The 14,258-nt window shown below is 34.6% G+C and overlaps 1 long non-coding RNA gene across 1 annotated transcript in view; it reads right to left on the bottom strand.

Annotated features, from left to right (window-relative positions):
• Window positions 1–565: 565 nt before the first annotated feature.
• Window positions 566–14,258, bottom strand: part of LOC105472827 (uncharacterized) — a 49,180-nt gene continuing 35,487 nt past the window's right edge. The window contains exon 3 of the long non-coding RNA XR_981844.2: window positions 566–794. This is a non-coding gene — a long non-coding RNA (uncharacterized lncRNA). The remainder of the gene's footprint in view (window positions 795–14,258) is intronic.

Below are 14,258 nucleotides of genomic sequence, written 5' to 3'. Positions count from 1 at the left end.
AAAAAAAAAGAAAAACAGAAAGCAGTCATCAATCAAACAGAAAAAATGGAATCATCTACTTTAGTACTCATAAGTAGGGCATATTACACAATAATCTGACATTTAACTGTATATTAAATGAATTATATTCATAAGCATAAAACTAATTACACAAACTCCATTCGTAATTATGTGTACCAATTGCACCAAGAACAGAAAAACGTACTTTTAAAGAGCCTTTAAATATGTTACTTATATATACAACTCTATGTCATCATGAATTAGATATACTTTATTAAACTCTTTGTAGTAAGTATAATTACATAAAGAAAACTAATAATTTTTTGTATTTTTTTGTATTTTGGCCCCTCAGAGCCAGAAAGGACGTGCAGAGGTGGCCTAAATGATGAAGGAATTTTGCACAGTTAACATGAGAGCTAGTGGATGCTTTTTTCCCCCATGAAAGAGTTTTCCCTGAAAAAAAGAGACAATCTTTACCATTACACTATTTTGAAATATATCCAGAATATTATAGTATATGATCAATAGATGATTGAAATATTATAACTATGTTTTAATGGGCATCTTGGCAAAATGCTAGGGAAGAATCCTCACTGTTGAACAAGATTTTACTTTCCTTCTTAGTAACAATTTTAAGACCGTACTTTCAATGCTTATAATTATGTAATAATGGTTAATAATTGGAGATGTTTATAATATTGCATGGCTGTTTCTTGTTGTGTCTTCTTTTTTTTGAATCATTTTTAAAGATTGAAGAGAATTCCATGCTTCTTGTCTTCTTATATCAGTGGATCCTGCCAAAAAAAAGAAAGTTTTATCTATTCCAATTCAAAATTTATTGACATAAACTGATCCCAGATTCACACCTTTGAACAGAAAATAATTAGGACTCATTTTTAATCGAATCATGCAAGTAGAAAGACTATACTGTTTAAAACAAGATGTGGGCTGGGTGCGGTGTCTCACGCCTGTAATCCCAGCACTTTGGGAAGCTAAGGTGGGTGGATCACAAGGTCAGGAGATAGAGACCATCCTGGCCAACATGATGAGACCACGTCTCTACTAAAAATACAAAAATTAGCTGGGCGTGTTGGCACACACCTGTGGTCCCAGCTACTTGGGAGGCTGAGGCAGGAGAATCGCTTCAACCCACGAGGCAGAGGTTGCAGTGAGCCAAGATCGTGCCATTACACTGCAGCCTGGCAACAGAGCAAGACTCCATCTCAAAAAAAAAAAAAAAAAAAAAAAACCACACACACACACAAACACAAAAAAACAAAAAAACAAAAAACAAGATATGAATAGCGTGTTTTAATATCTCATGCATTTATTTGTACTTACTTCTCATTTATAAAAATGAATTAACTTTATTTTTATTGAGCAGTTTTAAGTTTACAGAAAAATCGTGTGTAGAGTACAGAGCTCCCATAATTCCCTCACACTCATCCCAGCTTTTCCTAGTACAAAACCTTGCTTAAGTGTGGTACATTTGTTACAATTGATGAGCCAAGTTTGATACATTATTAAGGATAGAATTCACTCTTTATCTTGTACATTCTATGAATTTTGACAAATATATAATGAAAGATATTCACTGTTACAATATCATACAGCATAGTTTTACTGCCCTAAAAAAATCTCCTGTGTTCCCCTTATTCCTTCTTTCCTCCTCCCAAAGCTGGGCAACCCCTGATCTTTTTACTGTCGCCATAGTTTTCCACCTCCAGAGTGTCATGTAGTTGGAATCAAACAGTATGTAGCCTCTTCAGATTGTTTTCGTTCACTTAGCAAGATGCACTTAATTTTCCTTTATGTTTTTTCATGGCTTCATAACATTATTTATTTTTAATTCTGAGTAATTCACTGTTTGTATGTACCAAAGATTATTTATTCATTGACCTATTGAGAGGCATCTTGGTTGCTCCTACATTTTTGAATTTATAAATAAGGGTGTTGTATATATTTGTGTGAGTGTAAGTTTGCAGTTCAGTTAGCTAAACACCGTGTAGCAGGAATGCAGGATACTGTGGTAAGAATATGCTTAGTTGTGTAACTGCTAGACTGTCTTCCAAAGTGACTACCAGCTTGCGTTTAAACTGGCAATGAAGGAGAATTCCTGTTGCTCCACATCGTCATCACCATTTTCTGCCATTCATTTTTGTTTATATAAACTATGTCTTAAGTGTGGCTCTGTTCAAGTGTTAGAGTTGCTATGTTTTACACTGTTTTAAGAATAGGAAAGTATTTTCACAGGACAAACATCAAGATTTTCTAGGAATCCCCTGTGTACCCACTATTGCTGGTGTGGTCTTTTGTGTTAAAGATTATTTTCTAAAACACCCCACAATTCTCACATTTATCATTCCTTTCTGAGTCCAAATCTAGAAAATGTAACCGCCAATTTATATAAAAATAAGCCAAAAACTGTAATAATCTTTGAGACACTAATTTATTTCCTGGTGTCAGCAATCAAAATATCATTTCTTTATAAATACTTCCAGACTATTGTCAATTCATTGCTGTGATGTTTTAAAAGTTTCCTTTGTAAAATTACTAAAATTAACCTTTAATAAATTGACTAGATTTCCAGTGTTTTATGCACATGTAGAAATTTGATAATAAAGGCTCTGAGAAGTATGGTTATAATTACATGTATGCAGAGAGGAGACTGCTACCTTAACTGAGCAAGGTAGAATATGCCTGGTACACCAGAATTCAAAACAAAGCTAATCTCAGCTTTCAGGGGATTTACATTCAGTGCAGAAAAAAGAGAAAACATTATTCACAAAACACATAACTAAAAATAAATTAGCAAAATCATAAATTACAAATTCTTAAGGGTTGCGGAGGAATCCAAAACTAGTAATTTAAAAAATGAATTACTTTTTTAAAAATCTGGACCCAGTGAAGTTACTTTTTCTAGGTTTTTTTTTTTTCAGAAATTCTTCTTTTATCATCATTATTGCCTTTGGAATGTCACAGGTCTGAGGAATCATTGGCAAGAAACCATATCTCATCTGATGCCCACTTAGCCTAATATTCTTTTCTGCTTGTTAAATTCCTCTCATATAATTTCAATTCTAGAACAAATATTATTCTAATGACATTTCTCCTAAAGTTCAATTTTTGGCTGATGGATCAGAGAAAATGCATTTGAGAAAATAATGCTCATTTTGGTGAATAGTGTGTGTAAATATAAAAATATAATCACAAGTGATTCTCCAGGGAATTAAAAAAAAGTGATTCTGCCAAGGCTTTGGGAGGAGGAAAGGAGGAACAAATCTGTGAAACACAGGAGTTTTTTTTAGAGCAGTTGACTCAAAATATCTTTATATTGTATTTTCAAATAGAAGACTCCAAGGCTCACTGCTTTACTGTTGAATATTGGAATATTTTCCTTAAAAGTTTAGATTTTTTTCAAATGACTGAATATACTCACTAGGCTTTTAAGGCAAATATTTTAATAGCTATATTTGACAGCAAAGCAGTACGCCTGGTTCAGATTATTCTTTTAAAACATAGCCTAACATGGAATCTATATTTATGTATAATATTTATAGAGTATTTATAAAGAAATAATGTTGTCCAATTCTTCTATATTTCATTTATCTGTTCCCACAGAAGTGTCCTAAACTTTAAAAATAAAGCCTGGAAAAGCTTTTTAATATAAAGACTGGTTTCAAACACACACAGTGGATCAGAAAAGTTACTGAGACATGATCTTGTCCAGTTGCCTCCTATTATGTTAAAATACACTGGATAAAGGGTAAACAAGTTATTTCCTCATAAATGCATCTCAATACTAGTGAGAAAAATTGTTTCCCCTAATCAACCCATTACTACCTCTGTCATTCCCATCTGTGGGTCACTAGACAAGTTGTATAACCGAACCTCATTCTTCTTTCACAATATCAAGAGACTTTGGCAATTCTATGAATATCAATGATCTTCTTCGTATAAAGGAAAGACATCTATGTTGAATAATATTATTTTGCGTCTTGTGTTTAAAAATATCCTATCAACCAAGGTACCATATACCTAGGAAGAACTTCATTTTTATATGTTGTAACAAAAATAAATGTGGTCATTTTGCCTAAGATAGTCTTAAATTAGATATCATATCATTACAATTAATTTTAATACAAGTAAACATTAAATTTCATTTTAAATGGGTGAGAAAACACTCTTGTGCACATATCTAGATGTAAAAAGTCCAACTGTTTCCACTTTTAGCATGACATTTGAAAAAAGAAACTCTTCCATCAAAAAGAAGTTGAATAGAAATAAGAGTCACATAATATACAGAATTAGGATCCTTTTTCCCTTCCATTAATCTAATTTAGTTTTATTGGGCAAAGTTCTCTAATAAATGTATCTCTGCTCTGTGAAAATGTCAATGAATGTGATAAAGGAACTTCTTTGGAGATTTATCATAGTATGTAACTTCTGAATTTTCCATTTTGTCTTACTGTGCAGTGTCACAGATAAAAACGCTTGTGAAATTGCTGTTTGCTGGATGATTCTGAAAAACTTGAAAGGTCATGAGACTCCCTTCTGTAACTGTTAGATAACAAGCAAGGTAATATCTTACAAACTATAATTAAACCACCGCATAAGATCATCACTAACATTAATGCATGTTTTCTTTTGTGTTTTTATCCCAATACATTTAAATGTGTAAGGCTCCTTTGACATAAATCTTTATTTAATAGCTTATATTTATTTAGAAGCATAGATTAAAGCAAGTGTGGATAAATCAATCTGCTTAATCTAAACTTCAAGCAGTTGGTTAAAAATATGAGGTTTATGAATAGCAATTTCCATATCTAGAATAGAGGAACCAGTCATACTGCCCCAGATACTTTGCTATTTAATTGAACATAGTAAATAAATGAATGTAAATGGTATGTATAATCAAATAGTATAGCAAAATATTTATTTGTGTCTACTTACTGTTCAGTTTAATTGAGTTGTAGAATTATGAAACACAAGTGAGAATAAAAGGACTGGGACATTTTAAATTTTGTTAATATTTTCACCTGACTAAATTTGACAACACTAACAATATTCAACTAATATTCAATTTAATTTAATATTGAGTTCAAATAGGTTTGATTCTGGGTATATAAATTTAACAATCTATAAAGACTTTAAGGTTGAGCTTTCACCTACGTAAGCTGGATACATGGTGGAATCTCAGTAAGAATTAACTTCAAATGTTGCTATAATAAATACCAACCAAAAAAGTAATAAACCTGCCTTCCCAAAAGGCGTTTCCCAAAGAACTGATTTTCTCACAGAGATTGGTTACAGGAACTGATAATTAAATATTATAAAATCTCGGTAAAATTTTGGAAAATTGTATGAGATGATTTTTTTGTATTTACTCTGTTAAGGCCTGATCTCTTGCTTTAGGAATACATCCAAGGAGTTTTTTCGTAGAGTACTTAAAATATATTTATCAAGATAAGCACCAAAAAATATAAAGGGGTCTTATAAATGCTTGCTTGATCATAACTTAAAAGTGAAATCCACTGATGACTTTGTTGACATAATGGTGATCTTATCTGTTCTGTTGATGAATTTTGTAGACAATACCAAAGAAAGTTATGCACTTAATTTATAGCAATACTGTGAATAAAATAAATACATACCACTATTGCCGCTGAGTAAAAGAAACTCATGAATATTAATGCTCACAAAAAGAGGTGGGCAATTTGCCATGGGGGCCCTAAAGGCTGTGAATCTAGGAATTGTAGTCAACTGAAACAATCCATTTTAAATCATCTTCTCACTACCCATATTGCGTTTTGCAATTCCAGCCTAACGCTGCATATAAAATAGGCAATGTGAACTTGCTCTCAGTGGATAAGAATAAGCCCTGAAGAACTACTTTTCAAACAGTCCATTTCTCCTCAGAATCCGGACTTCAAAAATATTCCAAACACACCACAAAGTTTCAAACTTCAGTGCCCTTAAAAGCTGCACGTGGTTCCCATTGACATCAATCAGAATTTTATGTGCATGGATTGGGGGCAAAGGATAACCGTTTATATAATCAACAATATGTTTGAAGACTAAAAAAATTGTCTGAAATTTCACTGCTGTGCTGACTTTAGTTTCTGAGACTCTTAGTCTCAAAAGCTCAACAGCTCTCTAAATACGACAGTCAATGCTATTTTCATCTTAAAATGTAGAAGTTAAAATAAATACTTTATTTGTAATTGAAAACTTAGAGTTAAATCAACTGAAATATATTGAAGAGACAGACTTAAAGTGGTATAAATATTTTCATAACTGAAATATTTCTTTTCATACAAAGCATCAGCTTATTAATACTATAAATTTATAGGTACAAAAGCAAATATGATGTTTTATCAATTAAATTGAATATCAATAATGAACTGCAGGAAATTACCACCTAGTAAGCAGGAAATTTTTCTTCAATTACAATTTCAACATTAAATAAAAAATATCTCAAAATATATTAAAAAAATGAATGCTTCAAACCTTATTCACTAATTACAATTGAGATTAAGCTTTATGTAGTTTCAATGTCTTTAGTTTCCTGGGTTATAGTTTTGTGCTTATTCATTAGAAATTATAAACCTCACAGACTGACTTTTTCCTACTAAGATATTTTTTAGTGTTGTCTGGTTCTCTGAAATAATGTGGAATTTCTTCTTTGCTTTCAGGCTGAATGATTAAAGCTAACTCTAGAGCAGCTGTTCTCTTAACTTGGCATTGACGTATTTGGCAACCTACCCCCTGCTGTGGTGGTCTGTCCTGTGCATTGTGGAATGCTGGGTAAAATCTCTAGCCTCCGCCCTCAGCGGCTAGTAGTATTCCCACACCAGTTTTGTCACCCAAAAATTTCTCTAGATAATGCCACATCCTCCACTGATATAGAATAATTCATTTCTAGCATTGTGTTCATTGTCCATCTCAGTGGATAGAATTTCATTTTTAGTAATCATTAACTTAGTCCAAAGAACTTTTTAAAACCTTAATAAGTGTCTTTAAAATACAGGCATGACTGAGAAAGCATGCAAGTACGTTGTTACTAGCTAACTTCTTAGCGAAGATTAGTAGGTCACAAATTAAAAAAAAAAAAACAAAAAACAATAAGACATAATATAAGGACTGGAACATAATATAGAACAGAAAGAGCCAGATAATGAAAACTGTGGAGAAAAGTTGGGAAAAGTGAAATAAGAAGCTGTGAAATTTGAACTTCAACTACCTCACTACCTGGGCTTTTTTTTGTTATACTCCAAGTAAGAGTTTATTATATTACAAAGGATACAGATTAAAATCAGCAAAGGTAAAATGTGCAAGGAACAGAGCACAGGAGAAACCGGGTTCAAGTTTGCAATTGTCTTCTCTCAGTGGAGTCTTAGAGACACCGCTTAATTCTGCCAGCAACAATGTGTGACAATACACAAAAGGTATTGCCAACCAGAGAAGTTCACTGGGCTCTTGGTGTTCCGCATTTTTATTGGGGATTGGTCATATAGAAAAGGCACACTCTCATGGCTGACATTAGTTACTCAATCTCCATTCTCTCTTTAGGTCAATGAATACTGCATGATCCAAGGCCCTCACCACAATTCCCAATGTTATCCTAGACTATCTGGCCTGGCACAAGGTCACAGAGAAACAAAGACATTCTTCTCAGGTAGGATATGCCAAGAGTTTGGAGATCATCTCCAAGAACCTGATAAAAGAACCAATTTTCTTTGGAATGTGCTGAATTTGGACAACACAGGCCTGCTCAGTAATTCTTTACATATGCCTTTTCCTCACAACATCTAATAAGTCTGTGATGTACAACTACAGGAATGTTATGATGTTCTCTTGCCTTTCAAGATTAACTTTATTCATGTCATATTGTCTATATAGTTATGAATATTATTATTACTTATATTCACATGAATATCTGATACTAATAGAATAAAGCATCCTTTCTTGCACTGAAAAAGGAATTCAGGGAGTGCTAATATGTATTATTTTTGTGTGCTAAACACTTTGCTAAGGGCTTTACACAGTTTAATAATTTAAAGTTCACAACAATCGTATGCAATGATGTATTAGAACTAGCTTCTACTTGTATATAAGGGCCAATTGTTAGATTTCAGAAATGTTGCAAGCCATTAACATCACATTGATAGCTTGATACTGGTCATTTTGGTAATATTTCCATGGAAATTGACAAATAATACAAATCAGCTTTCCCCCATCCAAAAACCCAGTAGTTAAATATTTTAACTACCACTTCACCTCATGTGGAGGGTAATTGTTGTTCTCCAGTAAGTGACAGAGTCATGGGGAACTTCTTTTCCCCAATGCTTTCTAGCCCATGTAACTGAATCCCTTTGAAAAACACTTGACTTTGTTATTTCATTTTCTACTCAGACCTCAAAGGAAAATCACCAATTTGTGCTCCTCGTGCTCCTCCTCTGGAAATTTGGCAACTGATCATAGGCTTTTCCCACTGTCCACCTCTTTTGCCCCTTTTATTGGATAATCACTGGCTCCCTTTTGGAAGCTATGTAACTTCATCTATGTTCAACAAATCCTTTTGTCTCCTTTCACGTTTGCCTCCATTTGCCTATATGGGATCTTTACACATGAATTCCAGCACTTCCTGCACAAAAACACCCAACAAATCCGTTTCCCATACACAGGAAAGCTTACCTGCTATTAAATGATGTTGAAAAACTTCACTTGTAGCCGGGCACGGTGGCTCAAGCCTGTAATCCCAGCACTTTGGGAGGCTGAGACGGGCGGATCACAAGGTCAGGAGATCGAGACCATCCTGGCTAACACGGTGAAACCCCGTCTCTACTAAAAAATACAAAAAACTAGCCGGGCGAGGTGGCGGGCGCCTGTGGTCCCAGCTACTCCGGAGGCTGAGGCAGGAGAATGGCGTAAACCCGGGAGGCGGAGCTTGCAGTGAGCTGAGATCCGGCCACTGCACTCCAGCCTGGGCAACAGAGCCAGACTCAGTCTCAAAAAAAAAAAAAAAAAAGAAAAGAAAAACTTCACTTGTTTTTTTCCATTGCTCAAATAATTAAAATAGAGTATTTTAAATTGCAAAGATTTCACTTATATTTTTCAGTTTAAAGTTGCATAAAAGACATCTTTCAATTTCTTCAGTAAGACACCAATTGAGGGAAAGTATGTTAAAACAGTGAAGTACAACTGGATCCTGGACTTCTCATATCATTTTATTTAATTATGAAGTTAAATAAATATTACTAAGTTCAATGCTTTCATGTAGAACAGTGGGAAAAACCCTGTCGTATATTTTAAAGTCAATATTATGTCATTCTTATTTTCCATCCAAGCATATTGAAATATTCCCTATGTCATGGTTATAATAATTGTAACCATATGACATCTACCTTCTGGGAAGATGCACATTTCAAATTTAAATATTTTGTACAATTGAATTTAAGAGACTGGCAGGATATTCACCCAATATTTTAATCTGTTTGCAGTGGTTATTATAATATAATGTACCTGTGATGCTCTTATTAAATAGGTTTACCTTAGTATGTCAATTTACACTGTGCATCTCTTCTGATTGGCTGGTGTCTAAACCATATAGCTTAATCAGTGTTTTGAATATCCTCTTGCAACATGAAAGTAACTATTAAATGGTGAGAGGAAAAAAACCCAAAACAACAAGAAAATGCATTCAATAAATTTGAAATAATGTAATAAAATAAGTTAGCTTGTCAGAATATTTCAGAGATATTTCCTGTCTGGCCTATATGTTCATGAATGTTTTCCATCTCAGATGCACAGGGTTGAATTAACACTGCTACCCAATTGATGGCATGTTACTATCAACAATCTGTACAATGCAGTCCTTCATTTGTTTATTCTCTTTCATCTTCATACCACATACTTGTTTCTCTCAACATCATAGATACAATTAAATGTCCTTTCTGCATGTTATTTTTATTTAAATGTGTTTTCTAAAATATGGAATATTGCATGTACATATGTTAACATATACATAATTATATATGCATGTACATACATTGTCACATTTATGTGAGGGGTGTATGTGGCATGTCCATGTATATATTTTGGTTCCCTATACACTATGGTACTAAAGTCCATCAAGTAACTCTGTGAATACCTAATCAATTGCATCTAACTGTTGCATCATACTCCATACATAGTTTTCCTCCAAAATATCTTATTCCCTGCCAACGATGCCTCCAAATATTATATCTGACCTCAAATATCACCATCAAATACAGTATTATTATGAACATTTTAGTTCACACAAGTTTATAGACTAATGTGAAACTTTTATTTTCTGGCTGTGACATGGCTGAGTTCCTTGCACATTTCTATACTCTATTTGACTTTGAGATGTTGAATGGTTCTTTGGTATGGCTATGCCACTCTACCCTTCTACCAGCAAGGCCTGGACATCCTTTTTGCCTCAAATTTCCATCAATGCTTGACTTTATTTGAATACCTAAGCATCTCATTGTTGTTGTTGGAATTTTTCTATTGCTAGTAACTTCTGGACATCTATCCCAGTGTTTCTTGTTTGGGCTCCCCTTCCGTAGTAGGCTAAACAAAGCTGCTTTCTCCCTAAAGACGTCCATGCCTTATCTCTGGAACCAGGTCTGTGTTACCTTAGGTGGTACAGGGAACTCTAATGATGTAGTTAAATTAAGGACTTTGAGGTAGGGAGATGATCCAGGCTCATCTGGTTGTGCTTGGTGTAATCCCAAGGGTCTTCATAAGAGGCAGACAGGAAGATCAGAATCAGAAGCAGCAGATGTGATTGCAGAAGCAAGAGATTGGAGGGATACGAGAAAGGACCACAAGCCAGAAAATGCAGGAGGCCTGTAGAGGCTGAAAAAGACAAGGAAATGGATTTTCCCTTCAGAGCCTCAGAAGGAAGCAGGCCTGCTCACACCTTCACTTGGATTTTCCCTTCAGAGCCTCAGAAGGAAGCAGGCCTGCTCATACCTTCACTTCAGCCAGTGGAGAGTAATTTTTTTTTTTTTTTTTTTTTTTTTTTTTTTTTTTTGAGATGGAGTCTTACTCTGTCGCTCAGGCTGGAGTGCAGTGGCCGGATCTCGGCTCACTGCAAACCCCGCCTCCCATGTTCACGTCATTCTCCTGCCTCAGCCTCCCGAGTAGCTGGGACTACAGGCGCCCGCCACCACACCTGGCTAGTTTTTTTGTATTTTTTAGTAGAGACGGGGTTTCAGCTTGTTAGCCAGGATGGTCTCGATCTTGGAGAGTAATTTTAAACTTCTGAACTCCACAACTATAAAAGAATACGTTTTTATTGTTTTAAATCACTAAGTTCGTGGTCATTTTCATAGCGGTAAAAAAGAACTAATATTCCTCACCTTTTAAATTTCCCCTTTATATTTTTAGAAAATTGCATGTTGTGTTTTTGCCTTGTTGATTTGTGAAGTTTATGTCCTAGATATGATTCTCAGAAACAATTTTAGACATGACGAATACCTTCTTTTCTGTTGTCAGCTGTCAGTAACTTTTATTTATGGTATTCTTTATTGAATATGACTTCCAATGTAATCATTATTTTTGCTCTTTGAATTATACTTTTGAACACAATTTTCATGAAGTCCTTTTACTTAGTTCACACAGTCTCCATTTTCCTCTGCTAAATAAATAGTTTTACTTTGTCGTCGAGGTCCGTAACCATTTAGAAACCAATTATCCTGATTTGCTCATTACACATTGCATTCTTGTATCAAAATATCACATGTATCTAATAAATATTGCAACTTTTATGTATCCATAAAAACTAAAAATTAAAAATAAATAAATAAACTAAAGGTAACTGCACTATTGGAATGAATATATCATGCTCTGTTAGATCTTTTGTTCCCAGGCATTCAGGTTTAGACCGGAAGAAAGTGGTGTTCCAGAGAAAGAAGAAAATACCAGAGTCTCATACATGCTCCTTGCTTTGTATTGGAGGTGTGAGCTGTTATAAAAGCAGTTAGATTATTTGCATATTTATACATTATCTTTGTTATACTGAGAAATAAATGAACCAACTTGTCATAGATGGAGGAGAAGGGAGTGACCTGCGAGGAGACTGTTGATCCGACAGCAGGCACGGTGGCTGCTGGTGTCTCCAACGAGCATTGAAATATGGCCACCTTGGAGCAGGAAGCAGTCCTCAGTTTCTCTAAGCTCAGGCACCTTGTTTACATGTCAATAATAGTTGATGTGGGTGTGAGGTAGGTGGCAAAATGGGTAAGTTTACTTATTGTTATTTTCTATTTTATTTCATTTTCTTTTTTTTTTTTTTTTTTTGAGACGGAGTCTCGCTCTGTCTCCCAGGCTGGAGTGCAGTGGTGCGATCTCGGCTCACTGCAAGCTCCGTTGCCTCCCGGGTTCCCGCCATTCTCCTGCCTCAGCCTCCCCAGTGGCTGGGACTACAGGCGCCCGCCACCACGCCTGGCTAATTTTTTTTTTGTATTTTTAGTAGAGACGGAGTTTCACCGTTTTCGCCAGGATGGTCTCGATCTCATGACCTCATGATCTGCCCACCTCGGCCTCCCAAAGTGCTGGGATTACAGGCGTGAGCCACCGCACCCGGCCTATTTTATTTCATTTTCAAGCTGCAATGCAAGATACATTTCTTTTTGGATGTGAATGTTTCAACCTTAGCGAGAAGCATGTGTGTGTTTGTGCGTGCGTGTGTATGTGTGCCTAGATTGTACCCATCCACGCAGTATTTTTTTCTCTTTATGGACATGGTGTGCTAGAATTGATTCTGTAAGCCTCAAGCTTACATTTACTATAGCTACATTCTGAATGTAAACAGCCTGTCCAATTGATGCCTGTGTGTTAGAAATAAAGGCAGTAGAGTAGAAATTCTTAGTAAAATTTCACGGTATATGTTTTCCCTCCCAGGAAAGTGAACACATTTCAGTACCACTGAATCTGACATGAAAATGGCCATGGTGATCATGTGTGCCATTTTTAAAAATAATCCTTTCCAGCTTTCCTGTCTTTTAACATTTCATAGTGGGAGGTGGCCATCTTACCCCAATGAATGGGGAGAAATATCTTTCTAAATTGTTGACATAGTTATTAAATATTAATATTTAATAATAAAATATTTTATTAATAAAATATTTTAAAAGTATTTTGGTGCATAATTTTTGCCTAAAAACTGTTTAGTAGGACTTACTTGTTAAACAGAATTTCTGAGTTATTCCAAAAAATGTCTTGAAGCAAGATATTATCACACAACTGAAAAAAAGTTTCACAGTGACATCCCACAACAGAATAGTACACTGGGAAAGATTTTATTGAGCAATGCTTTTTAAAATATACCATTTTAGTGAGCTTGGTTAGACACTGCCCTGAAGCATGCCAATGATTTTCATTTGTCATAAAAACATTCTGGTTACTGAGAAGCAGTTTAGTCACGGAAGATATATTTTTAAAATATATTAGTAACAGAACATTGTTAATTTCTCCCATAATTTTGCTTGTTTTTGCCTCAGACATGAGAAATTGTATTGTTTGGAAATAAGATAGTGTTTTTGCCCTTACATTTTGGTAATTTTTCACTAGAAATCACAGTTTGCCATTCAAGTAGACATTATAAACATTATGGTTTTATATAATTAATATCATTAGAGACTATTTTATTCAAATAATTTATAGAAAACAAATAAAATGAGGGTTTTATTAATAACATTAATTGATAGTTCTATTATGAATCTATCAATCATCTATTTATCTATATCTAGGTATACTTGTATTTTTTTGAGTAGTATCTTCATCTGAATCTGTCAGTTTCCTCCATTTCAACTGATTTTACTCTCATGCAACACACTACTATTCTTCTATTTACTCTATTATATTATTTAGTTTAATATCTTTTCTCCCTAAATCAGTGTTTCATGCTTCCTTCCCTAAATCTTCCTCGTGTGTTCTCCATCCAAATAATATTACCTCTAGTAAAACACAAACCTGATAATATCACCAAGGAACTTCAGACTATCTTTGTGCTTCCCATTGCTCTTAGTCTAAAGATCTACATTTTTTATAGTCTTACAAAAACCCTGCACATCCTGGTTTCTCATGCTGACTTTCATTTTATTCCACACGTCCCCTTTTCTTAGTGATTTTGCTACTTGTCTACCTGTAGTTCCTGGAACAAGAAAAGCATTTACCCAGTGCTGTCCCTCCACTGTATGCACATCAGTAAGGTGCTCACATGT

The sequence above is a fragment of the Macaca nemestrina genome, chromosome 4 (assembly GCF_043159975.1).
Source record: "Macaca nemestrina isolate mMacNem1 chromosome 4, mMacNem.hap1, whole genome shotgun sequence".
Taxonomy (NCBI): domain Eukaryota; kingdom Metazoa; phylum Chordata; class Mammalia; order Primates; family Cercopithecidae; genus Macaca; species Macaca nemestrina.
This window is presented reverse-complemented; position numbering and strand designations above follow the sequence as displayed.